Source organism: Taudactylus pleione, unplaced genomic scaffold (assembly GCF_031769625.1).
Source record: "Taudactylus pleione unplaced genomic scaffold, aTauple2 ptg000183l, whole genome shotgun sequence".
Taxonomy (NCBI): Eukaryota; Metazoa; Chordata; class Amphibia; order Anura; family Myobatrachidae; genus Taudactylus; species Taudactylus pleione.
The window spans coordinates 10,344,701-10,356,718 of record NW_028284585.1 but is presented as its reverse complement, the minus strand read 5'-3'; the positions used below and the strand labels follow the sequence as shown (position 1 = coordinate 10,356,718).

The following is a 12,018-nucleotide window of genomic DNA, read 5'->3' as shown; positions in this document are numbered from 1 at the left end:
GTTCTCGCGAGTAAACACCAAGGTTAAGTCGCGAGAACCGGCATTCTATTCCCGACAAGGCACACAGCGCGTTGTATTGAATAGCTGCGGTAGCTCCCTCCCACGGCTATTCAGTTTCGCACTGAATTGAACTGTGCCCATAAATAGCTATTTAAACCTGATTCAATATACTTTTTGCATTTTTGTAAAAAAAGAAAAATCAAGTTTAAATGGCTTATGTTTACATCATAAAATCAATCAATAATTTTGGGGTCATATTACTGTATTAGCTTTAATATATTTACACACACAGTCTGTCCCGTCTCCGCAATGCGCACGCACCTCAACGGCTCCCATTGCAAGAGAGATGGGATAGACCTAGAGGAGGAGGAGGCTGCCAGGAATGAGGTAAGTATGGTAGTCAGGGAGGGGGTGCGGAGGGACGGTGTAAAGTGTGTATGTATACACGTTACATTTTTTCAAAGTATGGACTAGAGTTTTCTATGCAAAGTTTCATGCGCTCAAACCACTTGGTGAAGCAGCTGGACCAGTCCGAAGCAGGTATGTATTCTCAATGCTGGATGAAGGTCTCACTGCAGCTTCCGGTGACTCGAAATACATCTCTTGCATCTTGCACTTGATTTGTGGGTACACAAAGAAGTCACTGGTAGCCAGATCTGGACTGTACGGCAGATGACCAAGCTCCTGGATGCTTTCATGGACCAGAAAATCCACCACTTGTGGGCAGGTGCATTGTTGAGATGGAGAAGCGCCAATTTTTGGACGACGCCTGGTAATTACTTCCAGCACTTGCAGCAGGCATTGGTTGGTGTACTAGTCCCCAGGGACGGTGCGTTGCTCCATGAGTGGTACAGTAGCTACATGACTAGTCTTGGCCACAAATACAGCCATACCATCTGCTTGGCCACGCTGAGCTCAAGTAGGAAATCTCTGTGGTGGTTCACCTCCAACTAGGGTTCACTGGGCCGACTGCTGTTTGGTCTTCAGGTCAAAACTGTATATCCAGGATTCATCTACACTGTTTATCTCCCAGATAGAGTTTGAGCAACCGTCCTCAAACCTGGCCAGCATGTTCCTGCTCCAAGTCACCCGAGCATCCATCTGCTCTCAAGTCAACTGATGGGGCAACCAGCATGCAGAAACCTTGCTGAGGCCAAGCTTTTCGTGGAGTATTGAGTGGGTACATCTCGATGAGATGCCTATCTCCTTCTCTAACTGGGCCATGGTCACCTTGGCATCCACCTTAACGATGGCCCACATGGCAGCAAGGTAGCCCTCGATGATGGCAGACACAGGTCAGCTGCAGGACTCCTAGTCTTCCAGGGATAGTCTCCCACACCGAAATTCTGAAAACCACTCAAACACTGTGGTACGGGATGGTGCTTCCTCCCCAAAAGCAGCTTGCAGTCGATCAAAACTCTCCTGCTGTTGCAAACCACTCTTGTAGTTGTAGACGATCATGGCTCTCCAGTGGCCTCTGGTGAGCTCTATAAGGAATTTGTGAAGGAAGTGGACAAACCTACTTCTTCAGTGTGCAGTGCTGCTTATATACGGTTCTGTGCCCTGAAAATTCACAAGAACTTTAGTCAGATTACAGTTCACAACCAGTCAGATTGTGTCTACTCTACCTCTGCACTGCACATTCGGAAACCTATTGCACACCTCATATATATTGTGGTGTCTGAGCTACAGCAAGCACCAGGTGGTGGGAGTGTCTTTCAAGTGCCCGATCACTGTGGCCACAGTGATCAGGCACACTGTAGACAGAACCGCAGTTCTGCGACTGCAGCGCTGGGCTTGTGGTTCTGCCGGCCGCCGGGTCACTGTGGCCAGAAGTGATTGGGAGAAATTTGGGATGGAGCTGCAGATGCAAAAGAGCCGAGAGATCCCTCTAAGATTGGCGGCTGCAGGAAGATTTTCACATCAGATGCGACCATGTCTGGGGAACGCCCAGCCTGGCTTGGTTGCATCTGATGCTACCACACCAGACAAGTGGTTAAGAGATGCGGACCAGCCTCTGGGATAAGAATGTGGGCTCGGAATAGAGCTGCGACAGGAGAAGGACAGCCAGGGCAGTGGAGACTGAGAGAACCTTGAATATGTTGACTACTGTAGGTGATAGGTTTGTTTGTGTGTGTGTATGTATTATGTTCAGAGGCAGGAGGTGTCCTTGTATACTTCAGGCACAAACTTCTTTCCTTTTCAGTTTTCAGCAAATAGTTATTGCTGCCATGAAAGGGGACTGTGCCAATTTTCTCCCGTCTAACTGTTAGGTTGCTTGTGGTCCAATGCATTTTATAGTCCAGTGATTGCCTAACTGGGTGTGACGTGAGTTGGTGGTCCAGTACCAGATAAAAAATATTTTGGTCAATTTGATAGACAAAAGAGCTGATGGCCACATATAATAAAATGCAACCAAACAGCACAACCCTTTCCAGTACCTCATAACTCAACCTAAGGATGACCTATAAGAACAATTTAGTTAGTTTAGTAAATTTTGTGGTGTTTCTCAGTAAGAGAAATCTTGGCCTAGCGGTGTCTTTGAAACAATACTGATACTCCAAGGGTGCCGTGATTCAAAAAAGTTTGGGAACCACTATTATCGTCTATAAAATACAGTACAACCTTTTATAATAAACCTTGCAAAGCAAAATGTTATCGGTTTTGCAAGATATTAAAAATATATTAACCATCAGGGTTGTTTTAATATATGCAGTTAAGTTGTGTATCTATCTGTAGCCATGGAGATCTACTCTACAAAACATGAAATCCTATAGCTCCTGCATGGAGCTAGCAATAAATCCTACTGATGGTACTCTCCTAAAGGACAATTGTGTGCTTGTCTCCTTCACCTGCTTTCTGGCAGCTTGATGTGTTTCCTACAACACTTCCAGTGGAAACAGACCTCCTTCACCTATAACTAGTGGATTTTAGCTGACAGATCCAGAAAAGGTTTTGGATTTTTGAGAATTTAAGTTATTAATTAGAGCTGAAGGGTGGTCTTGCCAGAGGAGTTGGATGGAATCCATCCTTTGAGTCTGGATGCAAAGTATAATCCATGTTAATGTTAGCTGACTGTGCAGCTTGTTGCAGGATAAAGTTAGAAATCCTGCACCTTGCAGGAAACCGACCTCAATTTGTTGACTGCTATTGGTGCAGAGATATTAGTATTTGGCAATTTTGTGCTATGCAATTAACTTTTTGTGGACTGATGTCCATTGCTTATTTAGATGCTCTATATGAGTGCCATTAATATCTAATTTTTTTATTTTATTTACATTTCTGTCCCTTATTTTATTTTAAACTAATATGCTTTTGAAAATATACCTTCTGTTGATTAGGTTAGGTCTTTCTGTGCTATCTTGTTTGGGAGGTAGAAGCATCAAAGCAATATGTGGGGTGGGAGAATTTTGTGTATCCCTGCCTAAAGAGAATGGCACATTCAGGGCAGTGAGAAAATTCCATAGGAGTGTACGAGTCAGACTATAACTTGAGTGCTATTAACCATAGTCCAGACTGGTCATATCTTCTGCATGGTTTGGCACCCTTAAAGCTCTAATCCTTTGAATAATTTCTTTTTACCTATAATACCACAACGCCCAGCACTTCTTCTTTACTAATGGGAGGATCGAACATTTTCTCCAAACTTAGGAGAGTGTTTATTCTTCTTGACTTATGGCATATTAGCCTTTCATATACCAGTCACCATCTCTCCCCAAAAAATTTTTTATATATCCTTAGCAATTGGCGACCAGGAAACTTAGAGGTCCCCCTCCTACAACACCACATAACTTTTCTTTGAGTTTTCCATGGCCTTGGTTTATTTTTCTGAGCCCTTTTGGCTTCGACCTTCTTTGTCCCCAATCTCGACTCCCCCAACCCTCCCCACCCCCCCACCCCCCAATCTCCATATCCCTCCGGCACATTCTCAGGTTTTATGTTTAGCCTTTGTCCTATATCAACCCACCCCCCTGGTTCTTTGATAAAGTATCAACTAAACCTTGCTCACCCTGCACTTTATCTAAAGATCATAGAGGTTCTGCAATGTAAGTTCAAAGACATTTAAAAAAGTTAGAGCATTCCTTTGCCAACCAACAGTATGCTTCAATATTATTTTGTGGCTCGGTGCTATCGGGCCTTTTTCACAGTTTCTTCAGTGTATACACCCAATGTTGGCCAGGGTACTTATTACAATACATTTTCTGAATGCATTGGTTTTCTTGCTAAAGGTCCAATTTTGTTGCTGTACACTCTCAGAATGTTAAAATGAGTTCCTCTGGGGGTTGTGGCTTAGCAGTCGAACAAGCAGCGTGCACATCTCCCATGCTCCTGCACTGCAGATGTAGTAATCAGCTTTTTGAGGACTATCCTACCTTTAAAACTTGGATTATTATACCCTCTGTGGCTACAGGTAGTGCTATTATACACGTCCATGTCTAAAGCCTTTTTCTGCTGTAGCCCGCTGTTCGACATCAATCCATGTTACAGCGGTGATATGTGTTTCAGGACTCCTTTCTTTACCGTCACCGACACAACGTAAACCTTGCTCAGAGTTAGATGTCTCGCACTAGATTTGAAGGATGCTCAGTGGTCCTCTACCCTGTGTATACAGGAAATCCACCAAAAGATCTTTTATTGTGGACATTTTAAAATGTATTAATATTTCTTATTGGTTAGTAGGGGACATTAACCTTTTATGAGACTTCTCTCTCTGTCGATCTCTCTCTCTTTTTCACCCGAAATAAGGTCACAAGTCATCCAACAACCTCTGTGACAATGGAGAGCTGTGGCTGCATAAATGTATGCACCACACTGCAATATACATTGCTAATTTTTAACCCAGAGCACCACACTATAATTAAAAAAGCCAGTTAGGACTTGTTTTAAACTGTATTTGATAAGAAACTATGGATAGCTCTGACTATGGGGTCTATTCAAGTAGAGCATGAAGTGGCTACTAAAATATAGCGCTATATATCGCATCACACGGATGCGATATATAGTGAAGTTTAGTAGCCATTCATGTATACTTACCTGTCCAACGCTATCTGGCCCCACCGCTATCCCTGGACGCAGTGAGGATACAGACAGGTCAGGTCAGACCTGCTGCAATGGACGCTGGGAAAGGGGGCAAGCAGACAGCAGGGAAGTATGCTACTTCCATGCTTTGTTCGGCTTGCGGTACAGACTATACCATGCTTAGATGGCAAATCTGTACCGCAGGAGAGGAACTGAAAGCTGAGCTTCTTTCATGACTCGCACTCTGTGCGATGCAGGCATGGAGCAGGGGTGCCACTGGAGAAACTAGCTCCATGAATAGCACAAAGCAGAGAAGAGCGCTGATTTCAGCTAAACAGGGCTCTTCTCTGCTTCATGAATAGACCCCCATACCTCAGTTACACTGCGGAAAAGTATCCATTGATTTTAGATCAACAACAAAATTGTAATAAAGTCAATAAATTACTTACATTTTTACTGAAGATTAATTCCAAAGTGATCCTTCTGGTTGTGGACTAATGATTTATGTGGTATCTGAATGTGACAAAATATACTTTCTTGTTGTTACTTTGATGATATGGGCCCTATTTAATTGTTTTGGCCCTTTACACGTCAAACAGGAGCTATTCAGTTGTTGCTCCTGCCGGGCGCGATCAGCTGCCAGCGCACCATTTCAGCTCGCAACCCCAGGGAGTGCGAGCTGAAATCGTCGAAATTTGGCCACTTTGGGCTCGATCAGCGCAAAAAACAGCAACAACTGAATAGCGCCCGGCGGTCTCTTGTCATTTTAGACGGGAGATTGGGTGCGCTATAACAATTGAATACCGCCCTATGTATGTGTTCAGTGATCGCACAGACCGACAAAATATGTGGGTCCCAGGGACCCGCCATTTAAAAAAAAAAAATGGGGTCCTACCTGACCATTTCTGTGTCCCATTGTAATTTATGCTTTAGAGCTCCCCACATACCCTTCAGACCTCCCCACATGCCACCACACTTCCCCCACATACCCCTAGAATGTCCATCTAATACCCCCAATAGCATCAGTTTTGTACATAGATGTCAGACTTCAGTACCCATTGACAATAATGGGGACTACAGTCTGCTGCCATAGTTAGTCTTCTACAGGAGATTTCTGTGAAATCTTCTGCATTAGACTGTTCTTACATAGCGGTGATACATAAAATTACGCAGAAATTGTCATTCCTGCTTAATTTTATGAAAAACCAAGAACCAATAAATAAATTTTAAAAATATACCAAAAATTTTCTTCTTACCTTTTGAACAAAAATGCTCAAAGAATTATCTGCTTCTAGCTGTGCACTCTGCTGTCCTTTTATTCTGTATGAGCTAGTTGGGAGCGGCTGCTCTCATCCTGCAGGTCCTTATGGCTCCTCGTCTTCTTGATGTTTGGGACAGAAGTAGGAGGTGGGGAGCTGGGGACAGGAGAATTCGGGGAGGGGAGCTGGGGCAAGAGTAGGAGGTGAGGTACCGGGAACAGTGGGAGGTGGGGAGTCAGAAACAGGAAGAATCGGGTAGTCAGAGTTTGTAGGTGGAGGGGAGCCAGGGACAGGTGTAGAAGGTGGGGAGCAGGGAACAGGAGTAGGAGGTGGGGAGCAGGGAACAGGAGTAGGAGGTGGGAAGCCGGGGACAGGTGTAGGAGGTGGGAAGCAGGGAACAGGAGTAGGAGGTGTGGTGCAGGGAACAGGAGTAGGAGGTGTGGAGCAGGGAACAGGAGTAGGAGGTGGGGAACCAGGAACATGAAAAATCGGGGAGTCAGAGTATAGGTGGAGGGGAGCTGGGGACAGGCGTAGGCAGGAGAAGGGGCTGGGTGCCAGGTATTAGATGTGGAGAGGAGCCACAGATAGGAGGTGGTGGAGGGGAGCTTGGGACAGGAGAAGTAGGCAGGGACAGCCAGGTATTAGATGTAGAGGGGAGCCACGTACATGAGGAGGTGGAGGGGAACTGGAGGCCGCAGGAGTAAGCAGGGACAGGAGAAGGGGCTGAGTGCAGGGTATTAGATGTGGAGAGGAGGCGGGGATTAGAGGAACAAATCCAGGGACTGCTGGGGCCAGGCGCGCTGCAGTAATCTCTGTCCTCGTTCATAGTGCTATTTTGTCCCCGAGTCCAGCCTGCTGCTGGCTTCTGCTCCTCCATGTGAGCATGATCTCCGCCTCCAAACAGCAGGAGAGGCTGCAGCAAATGACATTACCATAGCACCCCCAGACCCTGTTTGAATTATTACAGTAGCAACACCATGACTGCTGCACATTATAACAAAACAAAACGCGCTAACCAGCTACCGCACCACCCCCATGCACTACCCGCTATACACTTACATGTCCCAGGGAGTGCAACCGGTGTCTTGCCTGGTCCGCGGTGCCTTCTGTATACCGGGTGCCGCCTCAAGCTGGGAGCCGGACCACAGTCTTCACTCCGGGGCAATCCACACAGTCCTCACATATGAGCTGCTGCTGGCTCCACCACTTGTTACAGTCTTCCCTGTAGCTGGGCCAGGGGAAAAATCGTTCATCTAACCAGGAGCCAGGGGATTGGCCAGCAGAGCGGAGCACGTCCCTGGGGACCCTCCCATTTTGAAAAAGTGAGTCCCTGGTCCTCATATGTGGGTAAAATACGCGTTCTAGCGTGTATTTGCGATCACTGGTATTAGGCAGAGGCTGGCTGGCAACTTTTAGCCTGGGGGCAAATTCAATAAAGTGGCCCTGGCTTTTAGTTATTGCAAAAGATGATACTGGCACTCCAAATATGTTATTTGCATAAACACTGGTTTATTAGCAATATTAAGCAACGTTCGTTTCGGACCCTTGGCATGAGAAAGGTCCTGAGGGTTTGAAGCAATGCTGAGTATTGCTAATAAACTGTTACTTTTTTCTTCGGGGTCCATGGGGTCCACAGCTGATATGTTGGGGTATAAGATCCAGTCACCAAACAGTTAAAATGAGCTCTCTGCTCCCAGGATGCACCAGGTTCCGCCCCTTGCTATAGGTAGCCAGTTGTTTCCTGTTTGGTGTGTACACCACATAGACAGTGGGACTGCAGGAGCAGTCCCGCAGACGAGTTAAAAAAGATTTTTACTCTCCATCGGGGCGGGCGGCCTGCGCTGACTAAGAGCAGCCAAGCGTCTGACGTGAGACGCACCGGTCGTCCGCTACACCTACCCCCTCCGGCGCCGCAACACTGGTGTCGAGTCAGTGATTTCGATAGGGGCACTGGGCCCTGGACTGCAACCGGGACAAGGGGTTGCAGGTAAGGTGTGTTCGGCAGCCGCTGATGCCGGGGCCACGTGGCGGTCCGGCCTCCGGCTGTGGAGACTGGCCGGGGGCACGCTGCAGTGAGGAGGCAGAACAGGCTGTCTCCCGCACTAGACCACCAGGAAGTGACAGATGTCCTGACAAGCCGGGGGTTAGTTGATGGCGGCCATGTCAGTTTGCCAGGTGGGTCCAAGCAGCATAGGGGAGGTTTTGCTTTCCCCAGCGGCCCCTCCCCCGATCCACACGCTGGCCCAGCTTGATGTTCACAGCGTGCTAGATTGCTCCTTCCAGCCTCCCCTATATGAGTCAGCCTCAGAACACTCTCAGGTGCTCTCAGTTGCTGCACACTCAGGAGGCTGGATCAGTCTCCCTGTATACCTCTCCTACGGTGAACAGGTTTTTACAGTGCTCTCTATCGTACTAAGCCTAGGGCTGTTCGTAGTGACAAGAGCTTAATATTGGATATGCTCACAAGGGTGTTTTTATGCATTGCATGTGATTTGAATTACTGTGTATGGTACTGCCTTTTATGCCTGAATAACTGTCAGTTTGTAACTTATCACTGCTGTATTTCTCCCCTGACCCCTCTGCTACAGGTGTGTGGGAGTTTTTTTGGGTTGAATCAGTAATCGCGTGTTCTCAGAAACTTGACATAAAAGAATAATATTATGTCTAAGGAGTCTGAAAGACAGGTGGCAGAAGCCCCTGTGCTGGTATCCTGTATGGCCTGCAAGGCTGGATTATCCCCACAGGATTTTATACAAAATGGATTGTGTGGTAACTGCTTTAGGCAGTCCCCGCAACAATCGAGTTTACCGGCCTCTGGACCAGACCCCCCCATGGCTTCTTTTTCCCAGATTATGGCACAAGTGGCGGAGCGTTTGGCTGCCCAGGCACCCCCAGTTTGGGCATACCCTCAGCAGATGCAACCCCCTATGGTTATGCCCTCTGTTTCCATCATGGATGGACATGTGTGCTGGTCGAGGCTTGGCATCGTCCTCAGCAGCTTTTCAGCAACCGCTGCAGGACGCCAGACCAATGCAGCCAAAGACCAGACAGTGTTCGGCTTCTCATACAGGCCGAGCGACAGAGAGGGGTGAGTACTCCAGAACATCCTCAGAAGAGGAGGAAGTACATGATTCCTCTCAGTAGTCTATCTCCGAAGAAGATGAGGATCACTTTACAGTTGCTGACGTCCCCTTTTTGATTAGGGCAGTCAAGTCGGTGCTGAATATTGTTAAAGGGGAGCCTCCGCATAGAAGGCGCCGTTTAAATGCCAGAAGGTGGTCAAGGCGGAGTTCCCCAAGTCAGAACATTTGTCTGAGCTTATGGGGGAAGCATGGGGTTGTCCAGGTAGGAAAATCCATCCTTCAAAAAGGGTGGCGGCCTTATACCTTTTTCCGTCAGGTGAATGTGCAAAATGGAAAATTCCGCCATCTGTTGATGCGCACGGGCCTCCCCCTGTGGGATCCCAGGGTAGGGGGCCGACTTCTTCGTTTTTCAGAAGCCTGGCATCTCGCGACAACAGATGCCTGGGTTCGGGGTGTGGTCTCCCGGGGGTACGCCCTAACATTCTGGAGAAGTCCTCCTCAAAAAATTTTTTGCACAAATCCGGGGGAGGGTTCTATAAGGGCCTTGGCCCTTCAACAGGTAATACAATCCTTGCTGACTTCGGGAGTCATTATTCCGGTGCCAGAGAATCAATTGCGGTGAGGTTTTTATTCCAATCTGTTTTTGGTCCAGAAACCGAACGGGTCCTACTGGCCTATTCTGAACTTAAAGGGGCTCAATACATTTGTCCGAGCACCCAGGTTTCGTATGGAAACATTGCGGTCGATCGTATTGCCAATGGAGCAGGGGGATTATATGGTGTCCTTGGATATACAGGACGCATATCTCCATATACCAATCACCCGGCCCCATCAACAATTTCTGCGATTTGCGGTAGGGGGCGAGCACTTTCAGTTTCAGGCTCTGCCTTTTGGCCTGTCCACGGCTCCCCGGGTGTTTACTAAGGTGATGGCGGTAATGATGGCATGTCTCAGACGCCAGGGCGTCAGAATCTTGCCTGCCTTGGACGATTTTCTGCTGCTAGGACGGTCTCCGTGGCAGTTGCAGGATCATTTGAGTCTGACAGTTTCCTGTCTGATCAGTTACGGCTGGATCATAAACTGGAAAAAATCGTCACCTCTCCCGGTACAGCAGATATGTCACTTAGGGGCAAGCTTGGACTCCGTGGCGCAGAGAATATATCTGCCGAAGGAGAAGATTGTGGCCCTGCAGTTGCGGATACACAAATTGCTTCACAACAGACGGATATCGGTTCAGTCAGCTATGCGAGTGCTGGGGTCGATGGTATCCACCTTCAGTATGGTGAAATACACCCAGTTTCACTCCAGGCCATTACAGCAGCTAATTCTGTTGCGCTGCAACAAAGATTTCTGTGCAATTAAGTCCCAAATACTTCATCTCTCTCTGGAGGTTCGGTTATCCCTGTCGTCGTGGTTGCGAACAAGTCATCTCAGCCAAGGTCGTCCATTTTGGGTGTCGGATTGGGCACTTCTCAAAACCGATGCCAGTCTTCAGGACTGGGGAGCGATGACGGGTTTACACATGTTTCAGGGGAAATGGACAGAGGCAGAAAGTCGTCTGTCCATAAATATTCTGGAACTGAGAGCAGTGTTCAGAGCGTTAGTTCAGGCTCAGGAAATTCTAAAAGGCAGGCCTGTTCAAATACAATCCAACAATCGCACCGCAGTAGCTTACCTAAATCATCAGGGAGGCACCACCTCCCTACCATATCAGCCGTATTCATGGCGTAACGGGGAAACAACAAGTTATCCAGATACGGATCCTGGACCAGGGATCCGATGGCCGAGTTTGTAGACGCGCTGGCAGTAAGATGGCATTACGGGCTAGCGTACCTCTTCCCGCCGTTTGCTCTTCTTCCCAGAATCATCAGGAAGATCAAGCAATAGGGCAATACGGTGATTCTAATAGCTCCGGCATGGCCGAGACGCCATTGGTTCACTGATCTACAGTGTCTCTCCATGGACACTCCCTGGCCTCTTCCGTTAAGACCAGATCTGTTAATACAGGGTCCCTGCTGGTACCCGGATCTGCCTCAACTATCTTTCACGGCATAGCTCTTGAGGCCTCCATCTTGAGAAAAAAAGGGTTTTCGGAGTCTGTGATACAGACAATGTTGAAGGCGCGTAAACCAGCCTCAACCCAGATTTACTATAGGATTTGGCACTCATTTTTTCAGTTGTGTGAACTGAGGAGATATGACCCGGAGGGTTTTCAGGTCTCTAGAGTACTTGCTTTTCTTTAGACTGGTTTGGAAAAAGTTCTCCGCTTGGCCACCTTGAGGGTGCAGGTTTCGGCCCTTTCGGTTTGGTTTCAGTGGAAGATCGCTCTAATGCCAGATGTGAGGACGTTTTTTCAAGGGGTGCTAAGGGTTCAGCCTCCCTTTATTCCCCCCGGTGGCCCCGTGAAATTTGTCGTTCGTTCTCAGGGCCTTACAGGCTTCACCGTTTGAACCTTTGAAGTCGTTAGACCTCAAATGGTTGACAGCGAAGACCGTTTTTCTTCTCGCTATTGCATATGCGTGCAGGGTCTCTGATCTAGCTGCACTTTCTCTCCGCTCTCCCTTTCTATATTTTCATCGGGATAGAGCGGTACTTTGTACTAGAGCGGGATACCAAAAGTGGTATTTAAGTTCCATATGAATGAAGAGATTGTGGTC

General features: G+C 47.6%; 1 protein-coding gene across 2 annotated transcripts in view; it reads left to right on the top strand.

The window, feature by feature from the left end:
* INTU (inturned planar cell polarity protein) overlaps positions 1-12,018 on the top strand; it is a 96,825-nt gene that overhangs the window by 74,710 nt on the left and 10,097 nt on the right. The gene's annotated exons all lie outside the window — the stretch shown is intronic.